This window comes from Photinus pyralis, unplaced genomic scaffold, assembly GCF_008802855.1.
Source record: "Photinus pyralis isolate 1611_PpyrPB1 unplaced genomic scaffold, Ppyr1.3 Ppyr1.4_LG4, whole genome shotgun sequence".
NCBI lineage: Eukaryota > Metazoa > Arthropoda > Insecta > Coleoptera > Lampyridae > Photinus > Photinus pyralis.
This window is the reverse complement of record NW_022170511.1, coordinates 31,845,640-31,862,073: the sequence shown is the minus strand read 5'-3', so window position 1 is coordinate 31,862,073 and position 16,434 is coordinate 31,845,640. Positions and strand designations below refer to the sequence as shown.

The 16,434-nt window shown below is 34.3% G+C and overlaps 1 protein-coding gene and 1 long non-coding RNA gene across 6 annotated transcripts in view; one reads left to right on the top strand and one right to left on the bottom strand.

Moving 5' to 3' along the window:
- Positions 1 to 11,793, bottom strand: part of LOC116169540 (dopamine N-acetyltransferase-like) — a 31,146-nt gene extending 19,353 nt beyond the window's left edge. The window contains exon 1 of one of the 5 annotated variants that reach the window (XM_031485648.1): positions 11,625 to 11,793. The gene's annotated coding sequence lies outside the window, so the exon portion shown is untranslated. Of the gene's footprint in view, positions 1 to 280; positions 532 to 10,982; positions 11,134 to 11,624 lie in introns of those variants that run through there. The other 4 variants (XM_031485649.1, XM_031485652.1, XM_031485645.1 and 1 more) reach the window with 4 other exon arrangements.
- A 3,045-nt stretch (positions 11,794 to 14,838) lies between these two features.
- Positions 14,839 to 15,665, top strand: LOC116169965. Its single transcript, XR_004145138.1, has 3 exons — positions 14,839 to 15,118; positions 15,165 to 15,233; positions 15,357 to 15,665. It is a non-coding gene; the product is annotated as an uncharacterized LOC116169965 (long non-coding RNA).
- Positions 15,666 to 16,434: the final 769 nt, after the last annotated feature.

The following is a 16,434-nucleotide window of genomic DNA, read 5'->3' as shown; positions in this document are numbered from 1 at the left end:
GATGTGCCTAAAAAGAAAGTTTACATTACCTATAATCCCTGAAACCGCAAGGTTGAATATGTTTATTTATCTCGATTACGCAAGGGCGCACTTCTTTTGAGGAAGGAATTACATGCAATACAATTTAAAAATTTCATCCAAAGCAGTGAATATTCACCTAGTGAATGATATTACCCCTTTGCGATAATCATTACCGCAAACAAAGGGGTTGCTAAATAAGCCATTTTGCCATTTTCCCTTGTTTGTATAATTTTAAAGCAATTACAAGCGACATCCTCACCTTCACACCTCTAGTTGATTAACTTGTGTTTTAATGAATGAACATTCAGTGAATCACCCGCTAATTAAATCACGAACAATTACTTTAATAACGTGCAAAATTGTTTAAACGATTTCAATCAAAAATATTTCGTGCGTAAAACATGAAATCACGCAAGCTCGAGTAGGTACACGTTAAAAAAACGGTGTCGACTTCACTCATCCCGGATTTCCCGGACCAACTAACTGTCGAAACAAACTGCTGGGGTTGGACTGAAATAATACTACAGCGTTTCATTGGAACACCAAACGCGATTTGTCTCCTTTCAAGTTTGAATTGATTTTTGTATTAAAGCGAAATTAGTGCCTTTTAAACTAAAACCACTTTTAATGGAGTACTAAACTTCATTGCGCTTTGATGTTGGGGGTATAGTAAAGCGGTCGTAGTTATAAAAGGTTTTACATCTAATAAATCACGAGACCAAACCCCTATATTTGCATATTTAGACGGAGTGGAGGAGGTTCTTAGAGCTGTGTCAAAGGTTTCGTGTAAACTTCGTCATTGTTCTTATACTTCAGTTCGTGCTTTTTTCATTAACGAAAACAGGGAACAAGATTTTTTTTTAAACTTCTTTAAAGTTTATAGTATTCAAGCACATTTCAATCTTCCTTATTTGGTAGGCACTGTTAGTGCAAAGGATTGCAATGTAGATTATCCGAAAGCGAAACAGATCTTTCAAGCGTAGTTAGTGTGTGCCTAGTCTGGGTTATCTTTGTGTGAAATTCAACCCAACGTTTGGGTGAAAAGGGGGCGCAGATATAAGTTACGTGGGTTTCGTCATTGAATTGAGGTCGAGTAAATCCTATACTTCTAGTTAAATTTAAATTTTTTTATTGTGCCAGCACGTTTTGAGATTGTCTAAACTCAGGATGCCAAACAAAAGTGTCTTGAGCTGACAGGATTGTGGATATTATATTAGGGAAAAATCAGTTTAAGAAGATGCTGGACAAAACAAGCAACCCTAATCGCCAGTGGCGATGATAGTACCTACCAACTTATTACTGAGAGCTTTTTAGCTAACAAAATATAAATCTCTTTTTTTTTCTAACTTGTCTATACATTCTTTACTTATGTACAAAATTGTTGAAAATACCCTTGGACGAGAATGATCATAACGGCGCAACGGTGATATGCGCTTTAGTTTTAACGTCTAATCAATAAAAACGACAAAATCACGCAATTATTGTAGTGGAATATAGGTAGTATTTATTGCCGATACCATCATCAATATTGATTTCCAACCTTTTGAAATTAACGTACTCGTTTCACCCGTAATTCGTAAATCAGGGCAATATACCCATTATACGCATAGTAGGTACCTATAAAGGGAAAATTCCATTAATTTAAAAGCACGAATCCTTCACTTCATACTTTTCTAATCGGTAGGAATCCAATTTTCGTATAAAAACAGCGCACATGTGCAAATATTTAACCTGAATTCTTTGCTAGCTGTAATAAATGATGCTCTTTACTATTTGCACATAAATCGAAAATGTAAATGCCGTTACCGTTTTTCCGTTTAAAGGCACTTCTGCAGCTTTGACCTGCTCGCGGGAAATTATGATTTGTTGACCATCGCTTATTCACATGCTAGCACTTTGAGGATTCGGAACATCCAAAACGGGGTGGATATCAGAGCGCCTTTCGATTATGACCCGCAAAGGACTCCTCGCATTTTCTGGTAGGTGTTTCTACAGCAGAAGAAAGGAAACGTTTTGCCGGGAGACTCAAGTTTCCAAAGGTGTTTAAGATTTAGGTTTTAGGGATGATATTTATAAGAATCCTATTTCTAGAAAAATTTGCAACAAAGGTTTCTCTTAAAATTCCTAGATTACCAATAAAGATTATGCACGATAAAATCCGGTCATAAGATAACTGAATTAGGCTCATTGCGTCTACCGTTATTTTCGGCTCACTTGAGTCTCAGATTATCAACAATATTAATGGTCTCATTTGCGCCCAACGTTCATTTAGTGTGTTTTTGTAAGTACCTTGAGATGTGTATTAATTGGGGAATTATTTTTAAACTTTATGTGTGATCTTAAATTTTCTGTTCATCGTCGGGTACATTGATAATCAAGTTTTTGCATATAAGATAAAATGCGCAAACATTTCTCTAAATTGACTGTTTTTTTTTCAAATTCTCTATTCTTTCGTCTAATTTTACGCACCTACTTCTATTTTTTTCTTTTCCCTTCCAAGTTTAAGTATTACCATTGTATTTTCGTTTATAAATATATTTAGTGAGTGCTTATTATTCGCTAATACATTGCATATTAAGCTATGGTATCTTAGTCTGGGGAAATTGTCCTGCAGCGCGAAGGGTCTTTGGTCTGCAACGACGTACAGTACGAATAATAAATGGTCTTGGTTATAGGGATGATTGCCGAATGACTTTTATTGACCTAAAAATATTAACCTTAGCATCACAATATTTGTTAGATAGTATTATCACAGATAAACCGGTATTATGTATGCGAAAGATAATCTTCATCAATTTAAATTACAAAGTGATATAATAATATGGTCTTTATTTCCACATATATTTTGTAACAATATATCACACATCGCATGGGGCGAGATTCAGCTCACGTTAGCCGCGTGCTGTTCTACCACCTAACCCCATAATTCGTTTGTTGTTATTTTAATTATTGGTCTTGCATGTCCACTGCTGTACGCTTAAGAAATAATCATAAGGGAGGTATTGAACTATTTTAAATCAGGTTTGTCCGGACAATAATGACGTACGAAGCTTATGTCGAAACGCAGGTAATGAAAGCACTTTGAGGTTCTGTGGCAAACCATTCCACCATTTCGCTATATTGTAAGTAAAACGACATCGACCGAGTTCAGTGGTTAACCGTGGTATGGTAATGTGGCCCCTAAACCTCAAATTTAAGTTATGTACATCTGTTCTGAATGTAATTTTGTGATATAAGTGGTGGAGTTTTTAATAACAGATTTTAAAGTAAAGTACTGAATAGTGCAGATAACGTCTGTTTAACATATTTACCCAATTAATATCCTTCAGTTTATGTGAAATTCTATCAAATTTCCGTATGCCAAATATTAACCGTAAGCATGCATTCTGAAGTCTTTGGATCCTGGTTTTATCTTGTAAATCAATACACGGACCATATACTACATCACAATAGTCCATTTGTGATAAAACCAAACTGTTGCATAAGATATCTCTCACCCTGGTATTCAGCATGTGGCGACTTTGATAAATCAGCCTAAGATTTCTGTACGCTTTTTGTAAACACTGCGATACATGTTTTTTAAACCGTAAATTTGAATCAAGAATAAGTCCTAAATTTCTAACTGTATCAACAACCGGCATTGCATTATTTTTCGATTTTTAATGATATATTATGTTTAGCAAAGTCAGTATCGTTCTTTCTCCCAAAAAATATAACAGCCGACTTGTCAACATTAAGCTTCAGAGAATGTTGTTGAGAAATCTCAGTTATACGTCCTAATCCTCATTTATAAGATCTGCTGCATTTAAGCTGTTCGCAGCATAGAATGAATGATAGATTTGCGAGTCATCGGCGTAAAAGTGATAGTTACAATGTTTCAAAACGTTATGAAAATGGGAAATATAAATACTAAACAAGAGAGGCCCCAGGATTGATCCTTGAGGGACTCCACATTTATTTTCAATAAATTCAGAGACACTGTCTCGAACTCGTACAGCTTGATAACGACCAGTGAGATAGCTATGTAACAGGTTAACAGCTTTAGGACTTAAACCAATATAATGGCAGATTGATAACAAAACATTACGATCTATAGTGTCAAATGCTTTTGAATAATCCAAAAGAACGAGCTGTTACCTTCCCAGCATCTGTGGCTGCAACCAAGTCGTCAACAATGTTTAGTAATGCAGTGGCACAACTGTATCCTTTTCTAAACCCTGATTGGTTAACTGGCAGCACATTATTAAGTTGTATATGATTGCGGAGTTGTTGATCCATTATCCTTTCTAATATTTTCGACATAAATGGCAAGATACTAATCGGACGTAGATCTTTTAATTCTTTTGGTGATTTAACTTTCGGGATCGACATCATCATTTCACAAGATCCCGAACTAACATAAGGCCAAACTATTGCCGTTTACCCAAGACGCAAAATGGACTACTGTACGTCTCCCAAAAACTTTTCAATCATCTTCCAACGCGAATAAAAGAGTTGACTAGACTACAACTAAAAAAGAAATTAAAAGAAATACTATTAAAAATAGCATATTACGCTATTGAAGAATTCAACTGTGATAATCTATCTAGTCTTATATGAAATCTGTCAATTTATTTTATTTTTCGATTTTATTTTGTATACTCTTTATTTATTCCACTAAATGGTAACTCGTGACTTGATGCGTATCAGTTTTGTATGTTCGTCCCATCATATGTCCTTTGTTTTTATTTTTTATATTACACCCTTGTGTCACATATATGATAAGTGTAAGCGTAAGCTAAATTATTATTATTATTTTATCTAAATCAAAATTTTAATGTGTAGTGTACGTCCATATTTATATTTATTGAAAATTTGTAGTTATATCTCGAATGTTGCTGTTCTATATTTAAGTTATTTACATTGTGATTTATTGACATGTCAAAGCCACATTTATTACTCTGACAGTAAATGATTTGATTTGATTTGTTATTACCTAACGTAAACATACTCCATATATTGTATTCTCTAAAATCTGTACAATTTCACAAATATTAAACCCCGTTAATTTATTAATTTCCGGAACGTTTTCCATTATGTATGTATAACCATACACCATCAATATAATTTAATGGCAAATATGCCAATACAGCACAAATACGTATGTGCAACCGTATGTTGTTATGTTTTGTGTATTCTGCCAAGTCCCAGCTTTTTCGCCACAAGGTTTGATTAAAATAAAAATTGCAGCTAGAAATTACAGCATCAGGAATGCGGAGATGGAAGCCTGTTCGAAATCAATCTTCACAATGATTGGATTCCATTTGACCAGAATTTTTAATATACTAGGTATATATATAATACAATAACATATAATTATGCTTGTGTTTTATTTGGGAGGAAAACGTATATAACTGGAATGACAGAAGTACTCCCAAGATCCTTTTGATGATGCCCCTTTACCTTTTTGACTGGACCCTACAGTCCTCTCCATCATCGGCGAAAAGAAATCCATCTCCCATCTTCAATATGTATTCCGGAAAGTGAACATTAGTCATAATGACAAATGATATACAACGTTGGGCGCAAATAAGACCATTAATATTGTTGATATTTTTCTGATGCGCAAGTGAGCGGAAAATGGCGTAGGACGCACGAGATTAACATTTTTATTTTGTGTTTGCGATTGAAAACTCTTAAGAGAACCGAGGTTTGTAAATAGGTTCTAGTACAATTCGTAGGAAGATTTCTCGAATTTGTAACAATGGCAATGTATTAGACGTTGATGTTTGGTCCAGACGTCTCAATTAATAACAGGTCTTTAACGGTTAGTTAAATTTTCCTCCTGAAATTATCTAATTAGTGTGTTAGGGTTTTGCGTTTAAACACAAAATGATTATTGCGTTTCTAGTTGCATCCAAGTGGCTTGTGTTACTACGTGTCCGATAATTGGAGGAAGGTATTCGAATTTTGAAAAGTAGAAGAGGGAATACTCAAGTTGGTGTAAGAAGAGAGGCTTTTGTGAGTTTCGAGGACGAAGTGCTGTTTGTTGAAAGTTTAGCAGTAATTGATAGTGGAACTATATCTGTACCTCTTGTTAGCGACCATGAATTAATTTATTGTCGAATTAATTATTCCGTGTCAGAAACCAGCACCTACAAAACTGTTTGAAATTTTAGCTGTTTGGATTGTGTTACATTTTTAAAAACCATCTGCAATCGCACACCCTGGACGAACTTACATTATATGACTGTAATCAATAAAAATGTAGAGAAGTTCTTAATGATAGTGTCAATAAAAACATCTTTGGTCCTTTTGTTACATACCAAATTACTAAAAACTATGCATTCTAGCTAATTAAAAATGTACGTAATATGATTACCACCAGAAATAAGGACCCTTCGCAATGGTCGTTCTAATACTTATATGCAGTTAAAAAGGAGAAAAACGCTTATTTTGCTTATTTACTTATTGTCAGAAATTCTATTGGAAACCCATTAATATGAACCTGAAGAAATTGACAGTTGAAATCACCGGAGGAAATAAAACATATTTTTATAAATCTAATATATCGCCCCATGTCGAATTGTTTCTTTCATTTGAACCGGTTGATGAAGGGACAGTATCCAAAATATCGGTAGTAAAGCTGTTGACATTGATGGAATATGCATTGGCACTATTATTTATGTATACCATTTCCCATTCATTATGCACATAGTAAATGTTTGCATAAATAATTCCGTCTACCCTGACATATGAAAAAATCAGTTGGTGTTCCTGTCCCTATAGTACTTAACCCCGCAACATATACTGATGTACAACCAATCAGTATCTTATGCCTACACTCTCCAGAGTCTTGGAACGCATCGTTGAGCAACAAATTTTGCTCCATGTCAAGAGAAATTCTTTAATACCAACTATGCAATCTGGTTTCAGACATCAAGCTGATGCACACCTATTAGTGTCAAAAATGAATTTACGCAGATGACCTTAAGATAATGTGCACCAATTCAATCGATCAAGGATTACAATTGATTACAATCTCAACTAAATTGTATTAACAAATGGTGTAATTATAACGACCTTTACACGAATGTGGGAAAATGTCGTGTTTTATCGTTCACCCGTGCAAAAGATCATATTACGTATGATTATAATCTAGCCTTGATACGTCTTACCCGATGTGACTATAAAGGATTTAAGAATCACATTTGACTCCAAATTAACATCCCCAGTCATGTCATCTCAACATCTAAATTGTATTTTATCTTTGGGAACTGTTTGACATTCCACAACTTTAAAGCCCTGAATAGGTACGTTATATATTTCGCTTGTCAGATCTAAACTGGAATATGGATCCTTAATTTGGAGACCACATGCAGTAAAGTATAATACAATAATACATGCTTGGGAGCGAGTTCAGGGAAAGTATTTTAAGTCACGATCAGCTACTCAATCGTTCATGCTGTCTTCATTGGAACAGAAACGTAATAAAGTTTTTATACGACATCAATAGAGAATAGGAGGTATACTGTGCTCTTCACGCGTAACACTGGGCAGCCGATGGCGTGCTCGGCCCGCTCGCCTGGCTCATAATTGTTTAAAGCACATTTGTCCATTTTAAGGGAAATATGACATTAAAATTGTCTTAGAAATTGACTAATGTACCTACATTAAAGCGTATTAATAGCTTTGGAGTAAACAAAATAAATTTAAGATTAACGTTAATTTATTAGTTTGTCGCTTTATAAGCAATATAAGCGATGTTTAAGAGTACATTATATACAAAGGTAGAGAAGTCTCCTATTATTGCCTGAGTAATACTAGACTACACCGTGGTATATGTACTATTTCTTCACCACTAGTACCTGAAGTCCTCTAAAGTCTAAAATAACAGATTATATTGTTAAAAAAGTGAACGATTGGGCAGAATTTTTTGTTTATTAATTTAACATGTCAATCAAGAATCATTTTAGCAATTTCCAGCATTATATCAATGTCTTATGGATTTTTCCTCCACATCAGAAGATGTATACTACCTGAGTCAATCTATTTTTGATTTATTCTTGCACATTAGGAACACTAGGCTCACTACACTTAAAACCTTTGGAGTTGTTACCCCCCACGGTGTTATAGTCTTTATTATAATACCATGGTTGTTACCGAAATGACGAAGAGATTAGTGAAGAGTTTTATTTTAAAAAATGCCCTGCAAACGTCATGGATTCGAAGTTCGAACGTCCCTATAAGTAAATTACTATTATTACAGTACAAACTCGATTATCTGGATATTGCTCACACGTAATCCCGGCTATTCCGATTTTATTTTGAACTGGAAATGTCCTAAACATCTCAGGATTTTTGAATGGTATTAGGGAAAAAGGATTTACCGTGGGATTTAAAGGATTCCTCTACTATTCAAAAAATGCATTTATCAATGTTTCTTTTGGGTTAAAAGTCAATTGCCAGCCAATCTTATCGCACCATAAAATATTCTTAGGCACTGCTCTTACTCTGTGTCCAAAAAATACCCGGAATTGCGTTAAAAATGAAAAAAATTATAAAAACAATATTACGCTTAGCTTCATCCAAGCTTATTTGTTCAATTCTTCTTCAAGCGACCGGAAAGAAGTTTTGGTTATTCTTGCGCTCTAACTGATTTTAGAAATGCAATCGAAAAAAATCCAAAATGTTTTATCTTTGGGGGCTGCAAGAGGAGAGATATATCATTTTTTAATATTTGCGACTGTGCTTATCTCTATAGAATTAACTATCTATTGGTGTTATGTTCCGGTTCGAGATTAATCTGCACCTAGCATTCGTAATGAAGGAGCTTAAAATTTTAGAGCTCGCTTTAATCACTAGCAATCGAACATTTCTTATGGGGTGGCCGAGTCTACTTGGATTCAGCCCCCCCCCCCCCCACTGATCAGAATTACTTTTTTCAAATTAAATTTTGTACTGGAATTACGAGCTATTTAAGAGCTTTCATTTTCAAGCAATTTCGATTTTTGAGCGCCACTCTTAAAAAGAGCAAATAGCTATAATCGATAGGGCGGCCAGTTCCACTTGGACGTAGTTCCTCCTCTGGTTCCCTTGACTTATTTCAAATTAATTTTTATGCATTAATTACGAGCTATTTAAGAGCTTTCATTTACAAGTAAATGCAATTTTTGAGCGTCTCTCAAATAGATGTCAACCTGGGAGCGACCAGGTCTATTCTGGCGTAGCCCCTAATCTAATCTGTTTTTCTTTACTTACCTAAAGCTCATAAATTGGATACCATTCTTAAATTAATTCACAATGGTGGGGGGGCTAGGTCCAGCGGGGTGAAATTTGTTCAATATCGTGTACAGACATTTTATTGCTAATATTAATTTGAAGACTCTTTACTAGAATTCACAAAATAGTGAAAATAGTTTAATTTCAAAAGTTTACTAATTTGATCGTATTTTTTATGTTTTCATATTAAAAAAAAGTTCATACCACACGAAAATTAGTGTATTGCATTAAAAAAAAGTTACCTGTTTGTTTTGTAGCCGCCTCAGTAGACGCACGCCACTACAAATAATTTTTAAGCATGTAGGTAGTTTACTTAAATGTGGTTAATGATTTTTGATACAATAAGTTGCTTTCACAATTCACATACATGTAAGTAACAAAAGAATAAGGTTTTTCAACGCAAACTAGTGAAAATAGTAAATTAATTAACACAATCATTTTCCTTAATTTGGTATTTCTCTTAAATTTGATTATGTAATATAATAAGCTTTTTATATTGCTATAGGTATCCAAAAAAGTGTACTTTTTATGCTTGTTCTAAAATGGTTATTTCCGTTTATACCTTTCAAAATTTCCGTACCATTTTAGAGAAAAACTTAAAAAATACGATTATAAAAACATTTCGTTTTCTTTTATTACTAGCCATTAGGTAGGTACTAGTTTTGGTGAGATGTTTGTTATAATGACCCTGTATTTAAGTAACAGGTAACGACCAACAACTCCATAACACTACTTTTTGTAATCAACACTGGGTATATTATGTTATTACCATAGAAACGTGTTTTAACTTTTTGGAATGCAAGCATGTTTTCATGTGTTTTTGTAGTTTTGTCTGAAACGGAAGGGAAATTTTGAAAGGTATAAACGGGAATAGCCACTTTAGAACATGCACAAAACTTTCCCTCTTGTAAAGCCGATCTGGGGACATTACAGTATAACCCAGAAATCTATCTACTCCAGTATACGTTTTTCGGATCTGACTTTCAATAACATCCTCAATTGGAATAAACGCAATCGAAACATACGCCAATTTCAGTCGAAATTTCAAATACCGCTTCGTAACACTCGCCAAAAGTTATTAACCTTAGATTTGCTAGACTTGCAGTTTGCAAATTTGAAAATCATCTTTGGTTCGATTTTAAGAGTAGCGATTGAAAGTTTTCCATAGGAACAGTTTTCACCACATTTTGAAATGAATAATTTTATTATAGAAAAAAATGTTATAAACGAGAAGGATTGGAGTGTAAAGTGCATTTTTCTGTTCAATCATTTTAAATAGAAATATTTCGTTTTATAAATAACCAGTTCTACCACATTATTGTTTGTATTTTCATTCAATTTTAAAGCTCCCACTGCCATCTAGTGCATACGAAGTTAACGACTTTATAAAATTCTACGTTAATCCATACCATTCTTGCAACAATAGTCGTGAGATGGCAAAATAATTCACAAAACTACATTTTATAATAATTTAATTTTAATTAGTTTATAAATATGAGTTGAACTTGAAAGCAAATGTTTTGCAATGTTACGTCTCGTCGTAGGTAACGTTTCATGGAGTTCTACGTTCAACCTACCCTTAAAACGTAATGCATATTTTCCGAAAATAATAGAGATAGCGAAGCGTTTAAAATAAAGCGCAGTAGTATCTGCGATGATAACAATAATTCTTCACATACACAACATTAATAATTGCTTACCTGAACTTGGACAGTTGCTACTTTTTTTGATAAGATCAATGAAGTAGGGATCTCTACCCGGGAACCCTATATAACATAAATTGTTGTTTGAGCGGAGCGAAATTGGATTTGGAACAGAAGATGGAGGATAAACTCTTTAAGTTTTGTATGTGAATTATGTTCGAAATTGTAAGAGGAAAAATGGACAGTGATGAAATATTAATCCTGTGGGAAGCTGTAAGGCATATGGGGCGCAAGCGTGCTTATCGTTCTGCAATCTATGGTTATGAATTTAAGATGTGCACGTGTAACGCGCCTTTTCGTATTTTGATTTATGGTTATGGTTCTTCCTAGTTCCTACTTTCGCTCATCTTGGTTAAGCATACGAGGGTGATATTTCTTAACAAAGAGAGAAATGGGCAGGGTACTTCACGAAAATGTGTTAAGTTTTCGTTTTACGGCTGGAGTAAGGTCTCTTGTGAATAAAAGCCCTCGTCTAACCCAACAGCTGGCTATAACTCTCTACAGTGGGTAACTAGCACTGCGGAACTAATTTTAAATAATTACCCAGAAAGGTACAGTTGCTTTCGTTGCGCACCTACTCGTTCAGTTTCCCAACTGACACCTACCCTAGTACTTTGTGTAAGGAATTCTGGCACTTACCTTGCAATAAGTTAATTGAAATCCGTACGTAACTCCCAGTTGTTAATTTATGTGCTGCACCACCCTTACAAAATTATCGCCCTTTTTTATTTATTTGTAACACTGTAATTGTAGTGTGCCGCATACGTTACACAAATACATCAGTAACATCGGATAATCCAAGATTAAAAACATAAAAATTAAAAATAAACGAAAAGTTCAACAAATGACGTATATGAAAATTAGAGCCGTGGGTCAAGAGCATCTTAAATTAAGCTTCATTTAGGTTAATTTCGATTAATTACTATAGCAATAAAACAACGTTAATACTTAATACTTTACTCTCCTTTTGGTGCCATAACCACTTATACAGTCCGTGTGTTTACTTCAATAGCACAAATTTTATGTGCTTGAATTTTTTATTATTTCATCTAATTAAATGGCTTATTGGGATGTAAATCCCCATTCATCGATTTAATGTAATGGTCGCATCGCACTTATAAGTTATAACTAACGTCATTTTGATTTCAATCACAAACCCACTACACTTTCCAATATCTCGGTCATACATTTTGGCACTTATTGGGTTAGGTATATTATTTTTTATCAACCAATAACAAACCAAATTTCTTTACTGTTGACATACTACAATATAATTCTGTTTAATACAATCCTAATTCCCCAGTGCTCATCAAATGGATCTAAAGTGGTTAAATTTACAGTTCCAAGCATGTTTGTAAATATAAAAGTTCGTATTTTCTTGATAGTCAAATTGCGTTGGAGAGAGCACGGCAAAAACTTTGCAAAATGTCCCTAGGCTAGGACAATACTGATGATTAGAATTTTTTGTGCTCCTTAAACTGAATTTCGGTTTAAATTCGGTTTAATATATTAAAACCTCGAACGCGTCTCGACAGCAAGGCTGTCATCATCAGCAAACATCTGAACAATAAAATCGTCCCAATCCCCAAAATAAAATAGCAGGAAACCCGTTTCAATTCTTATGAGATTGGTCCTCTGAGAGCCCATAGACTTGCATTTTGTCAAGATTTTAAAGGTAGAGAAAGCTATCAACCTGAGCTTTTCTGAAATCTTAGATAAACGAGATCTGAACCTATTGACATTCCCTTCACAAAGTGTTAAATTTTTAGAAAATATAGGAATTGGGGGTTTTCGAACTATATACAGCAATGGACGTTCGCCCTTTTCCATCGTTCGAAAACATGCACTTTGTAAAGTTGAGCTTTTTTCTTAGCTTTAATGGAAGAACACGAGACCAAACCAGCCGATAGTGTTAAATATCTAGAAGCTGAAAAACTCCCAAAAAGTGGTACGCGAAGACCGAGACTGAAGATGAGCACAAAGTCTATTGAGATTTTCTTAGAAAAATGAGGAATTGTCGTTTTGCAACCTCAATACAAGATCTAATATGTAGATAAAGTTCGTCCTTTACAATTTTTGAGAAATTAACCTTTAAGAGGTCAAAGACGAGCGCTTTCTCCATATTTTAAAGGAAGAAATGTGTAAACTTGAACTTTTCTGAAATATTTGATAAACGAGAATTGTGCATATATTCCCCTTTTAAATCCTTATAAAATTGAAGAAATTCGGTTATACGACCTCAAGTCATGTAGATTAGTCGTCCTTTTCATTGAGCCTCTATGAGCTCGAAAACACGCTCTTTGTTAAGATTTTAAGGATGCAAAAATCTAGATAAACTGGAGCTGAGCAATTTTTGAGCAATTGCGTAGAACTCGACTACCAGATTTTTAAACGTAGACAGCTTATAACCTAATAAATCTGAGCTGTTTTATTAACATATTTGATAAACGGGATCTGGACCTATTGATAACATGAAATTGAGGAATTGTAGTTTTGTGAACTCGCTGATACAACAATATCTACTATCGGATCATGCACCTCTTCCATTGGCCCCATTAGAAAACTTTAAACCCCTAAAAATTAAGGAATTGTAGTTTTGCGACTTTAATACTACAATATGTAGACAATTCACCTTTTGAAATTCAATATTAGGCAAAAGGGTATTATATTTTTTCGCAACAATAAATGAAATCTTTCCCTTGAATATTATTATTGTTGACACATGTGATTCAAAACGCTTTTTTCCTATAGAGAGGGATCTTTTCCGAAGTTATTCTTTCAAAAATGCGTTTGAAATTACTGAAGAAGTGAGGGGCCAACGTTTGTAGAAGGGCCGTTAATATCTTCGGTTATGTACACTGATGTCGTACGGGCGTTTTGATTGCTACAACGGAAGGCTTGAACAGGAAATTTTACAATTTCCAAGTTTTGATCTTACAATGGGCAGTTGAAAATTATATAAAAATGTCTAGGTAAGTTTTGCACACATAAATTTTCGACGTTACTAATTGAATTTATTTATAGGAAAAGTTGAAATGCGGTACTTCTTTCGTACAGTCGACTGTTACTGCTGTACCATTTATATGTCATTTAGATCATTCCTTTCCTTTTCGAAAAAACATGAGCTCATGGAAACTTTCGCATCATATTAGTGTAGCCATTCATTTTATTGTCAAAAATATTTACGCATCAGTCACAAATTCTTACTTTATATATTTAGCAACAAATATTTATCTTTATCCGAGTTATCTGTGTGCATAACTTAGTGCTTTTTTTATATTTGCAAAACAAAAATCTTATTTTATTGAGAAAGAAGAATATAGAGAGAAACTTTATTTACTAATAAATGCCTGCTTCTTATGGTATAACAAGTTGCTTATTTTAAGACACAGGAGTATAAATGATTATTATCTAATGATATTTACCGAATTTAGAATAACGCACTTTACAATTTTTTCTAGAATTTATGATAGTTTAAGCGAAACAAAACGAAAACTAATTAGCGTGTATCGTCATCATAACAAGTTCGCCAAATATGGCGAAATCGTTCTGGCAAATTCGGAACGCATCCTACATACAACCTATTTTGTGCTCTCTAAATCCTTCTGCAATTATATTAGACATAAATCCGTTAACCAAAAAGATTCACATTTCTAATCCATTATTGCATTAGTATTACCACAGATCTATCTGTGCTATTACTATAGTTCACTCAGATGTTGTCATGAAAATAGCTAGAAATTCAGGAAATTTAGGTAAATAATGTACAACCCCAACGTGCCCCTTAAAATGGCAGTACATTAAGAACGGCCACATTGCAATCAAATATATTTTACAATTTGTTGCTAATTTATCTACCAAAATGGTTTGTACACCATCACCCATTTGTGACGAAGAAAACTAGCAGGGAATAGGAAACCCAGCACTACGGCTCCAGCTGCTCTCGGTGGTAGGGGTGGTTCGACGATCCTGAAAGAAATACCTATAAATGCTCCGAAAATTTAGGCGCCACTAATTTTTCGATAGTTCCAAGCCATACAGGAAAAAAAATTAGAAACCTGCTCCTGTTGGTCTGGAATTGCAGGGGTAAAACTAAAAAAAAAGAAATAGAGAAAGATAGCGGGAAAGAAAAGGTATTTATTCTTCAAGGAAATCAAGAATTTAACAAAGATATTGTAGGGCGAATGATGATGATTGATAATGGTACGGAATGATAACAGGGAAGAAAAACGGCAAAAAAAGAAAACGGTACGAGATCTCGTCTCACAGCAAAACAATAAAATTTGACTCAATTACTTATTAAGATGTAGGGTGACTGAATTAATGTGATGGGTTTTTTTTTTCTAAATAAACTTAACGGTTTTTTTTTAGGTAAATAGATAACTTGAACTTAGCTGTTCTGGCTCCTGAAGTTGTCCAGCAGTTGTTCGGCGGACTTGGCGGTGGTAGACCAGTGGCTAAGTACGGGGTAGATTAAGGATAGGGATGCGGGTAGAAAGGAACGAGGAAAAGAAATTTGAGGGTATCGAAAGAAGATTGAAGACTGAAGACGGCGACTGTAGATTGAAGACGGACGACTGAAGATTGAAGACGGACGACTGTAGACTGAAGATGGACGAAGACGAAGATTTCTTAGTAGTAGATAGGTACGTATAACAAGTATAGACACGAAATAACTAAAACTACAAGGCCCTATAACAAAAACCTAACATTACGAGCTACAACTATCACAAAAAGGCTACTTACGAGATGGTGTGGGCCTTAACGTAGAGACAATATATAGATATGTATGTAGGCTCAATTAAATTGGTGGACGGTGAAATAAAGCTCGGGTCCTAAGAGACAACGAAGAAATAGAAAAGGATACAGACAACAAAAATACTTACACAAGGGTTGAAATCCGGCGAGCAAGGGTAACATATATAATATATTGGTTGTACATAACTTCACAAACACAAATGCGCTTCCTCTTCCACTCTTAATTCCCAAAATAGGGTTTCCAAGGAAGAAATACCAATTCCTGGTAATGAGTGGAGACTATAGGAATAGGACGAGGGTAGAAATCCCAAAATTGTCGGATGAAAGCGGCTGCAAAAATTCCGCACCTCACAAGCACACCATACAATTGACAATTGACCAAAAACGGAAACGAAACGTAGAAGAATTTGAAAAAAACGAACAGTAATACTTGATAATACGATGCAGCATTTTCACCATATTGAGAACTAATCCAAGCGGTTTGTATTTATTTAAGTTTTTCGAAATTTTTGGATAATATAGATACTCCTCCACAGGGGCGTGGCAAGGTAAAATTGCGCCTAGTGCAAAGTTTGTCCGAAGCGCCTTTTTTAATAATAATAATAATAATAATAATAACAATAATAATGTGGTCTTTGCATTTTTTTTTATTATAAATAATACTGCACTTCTTAAATATATAAATACAATT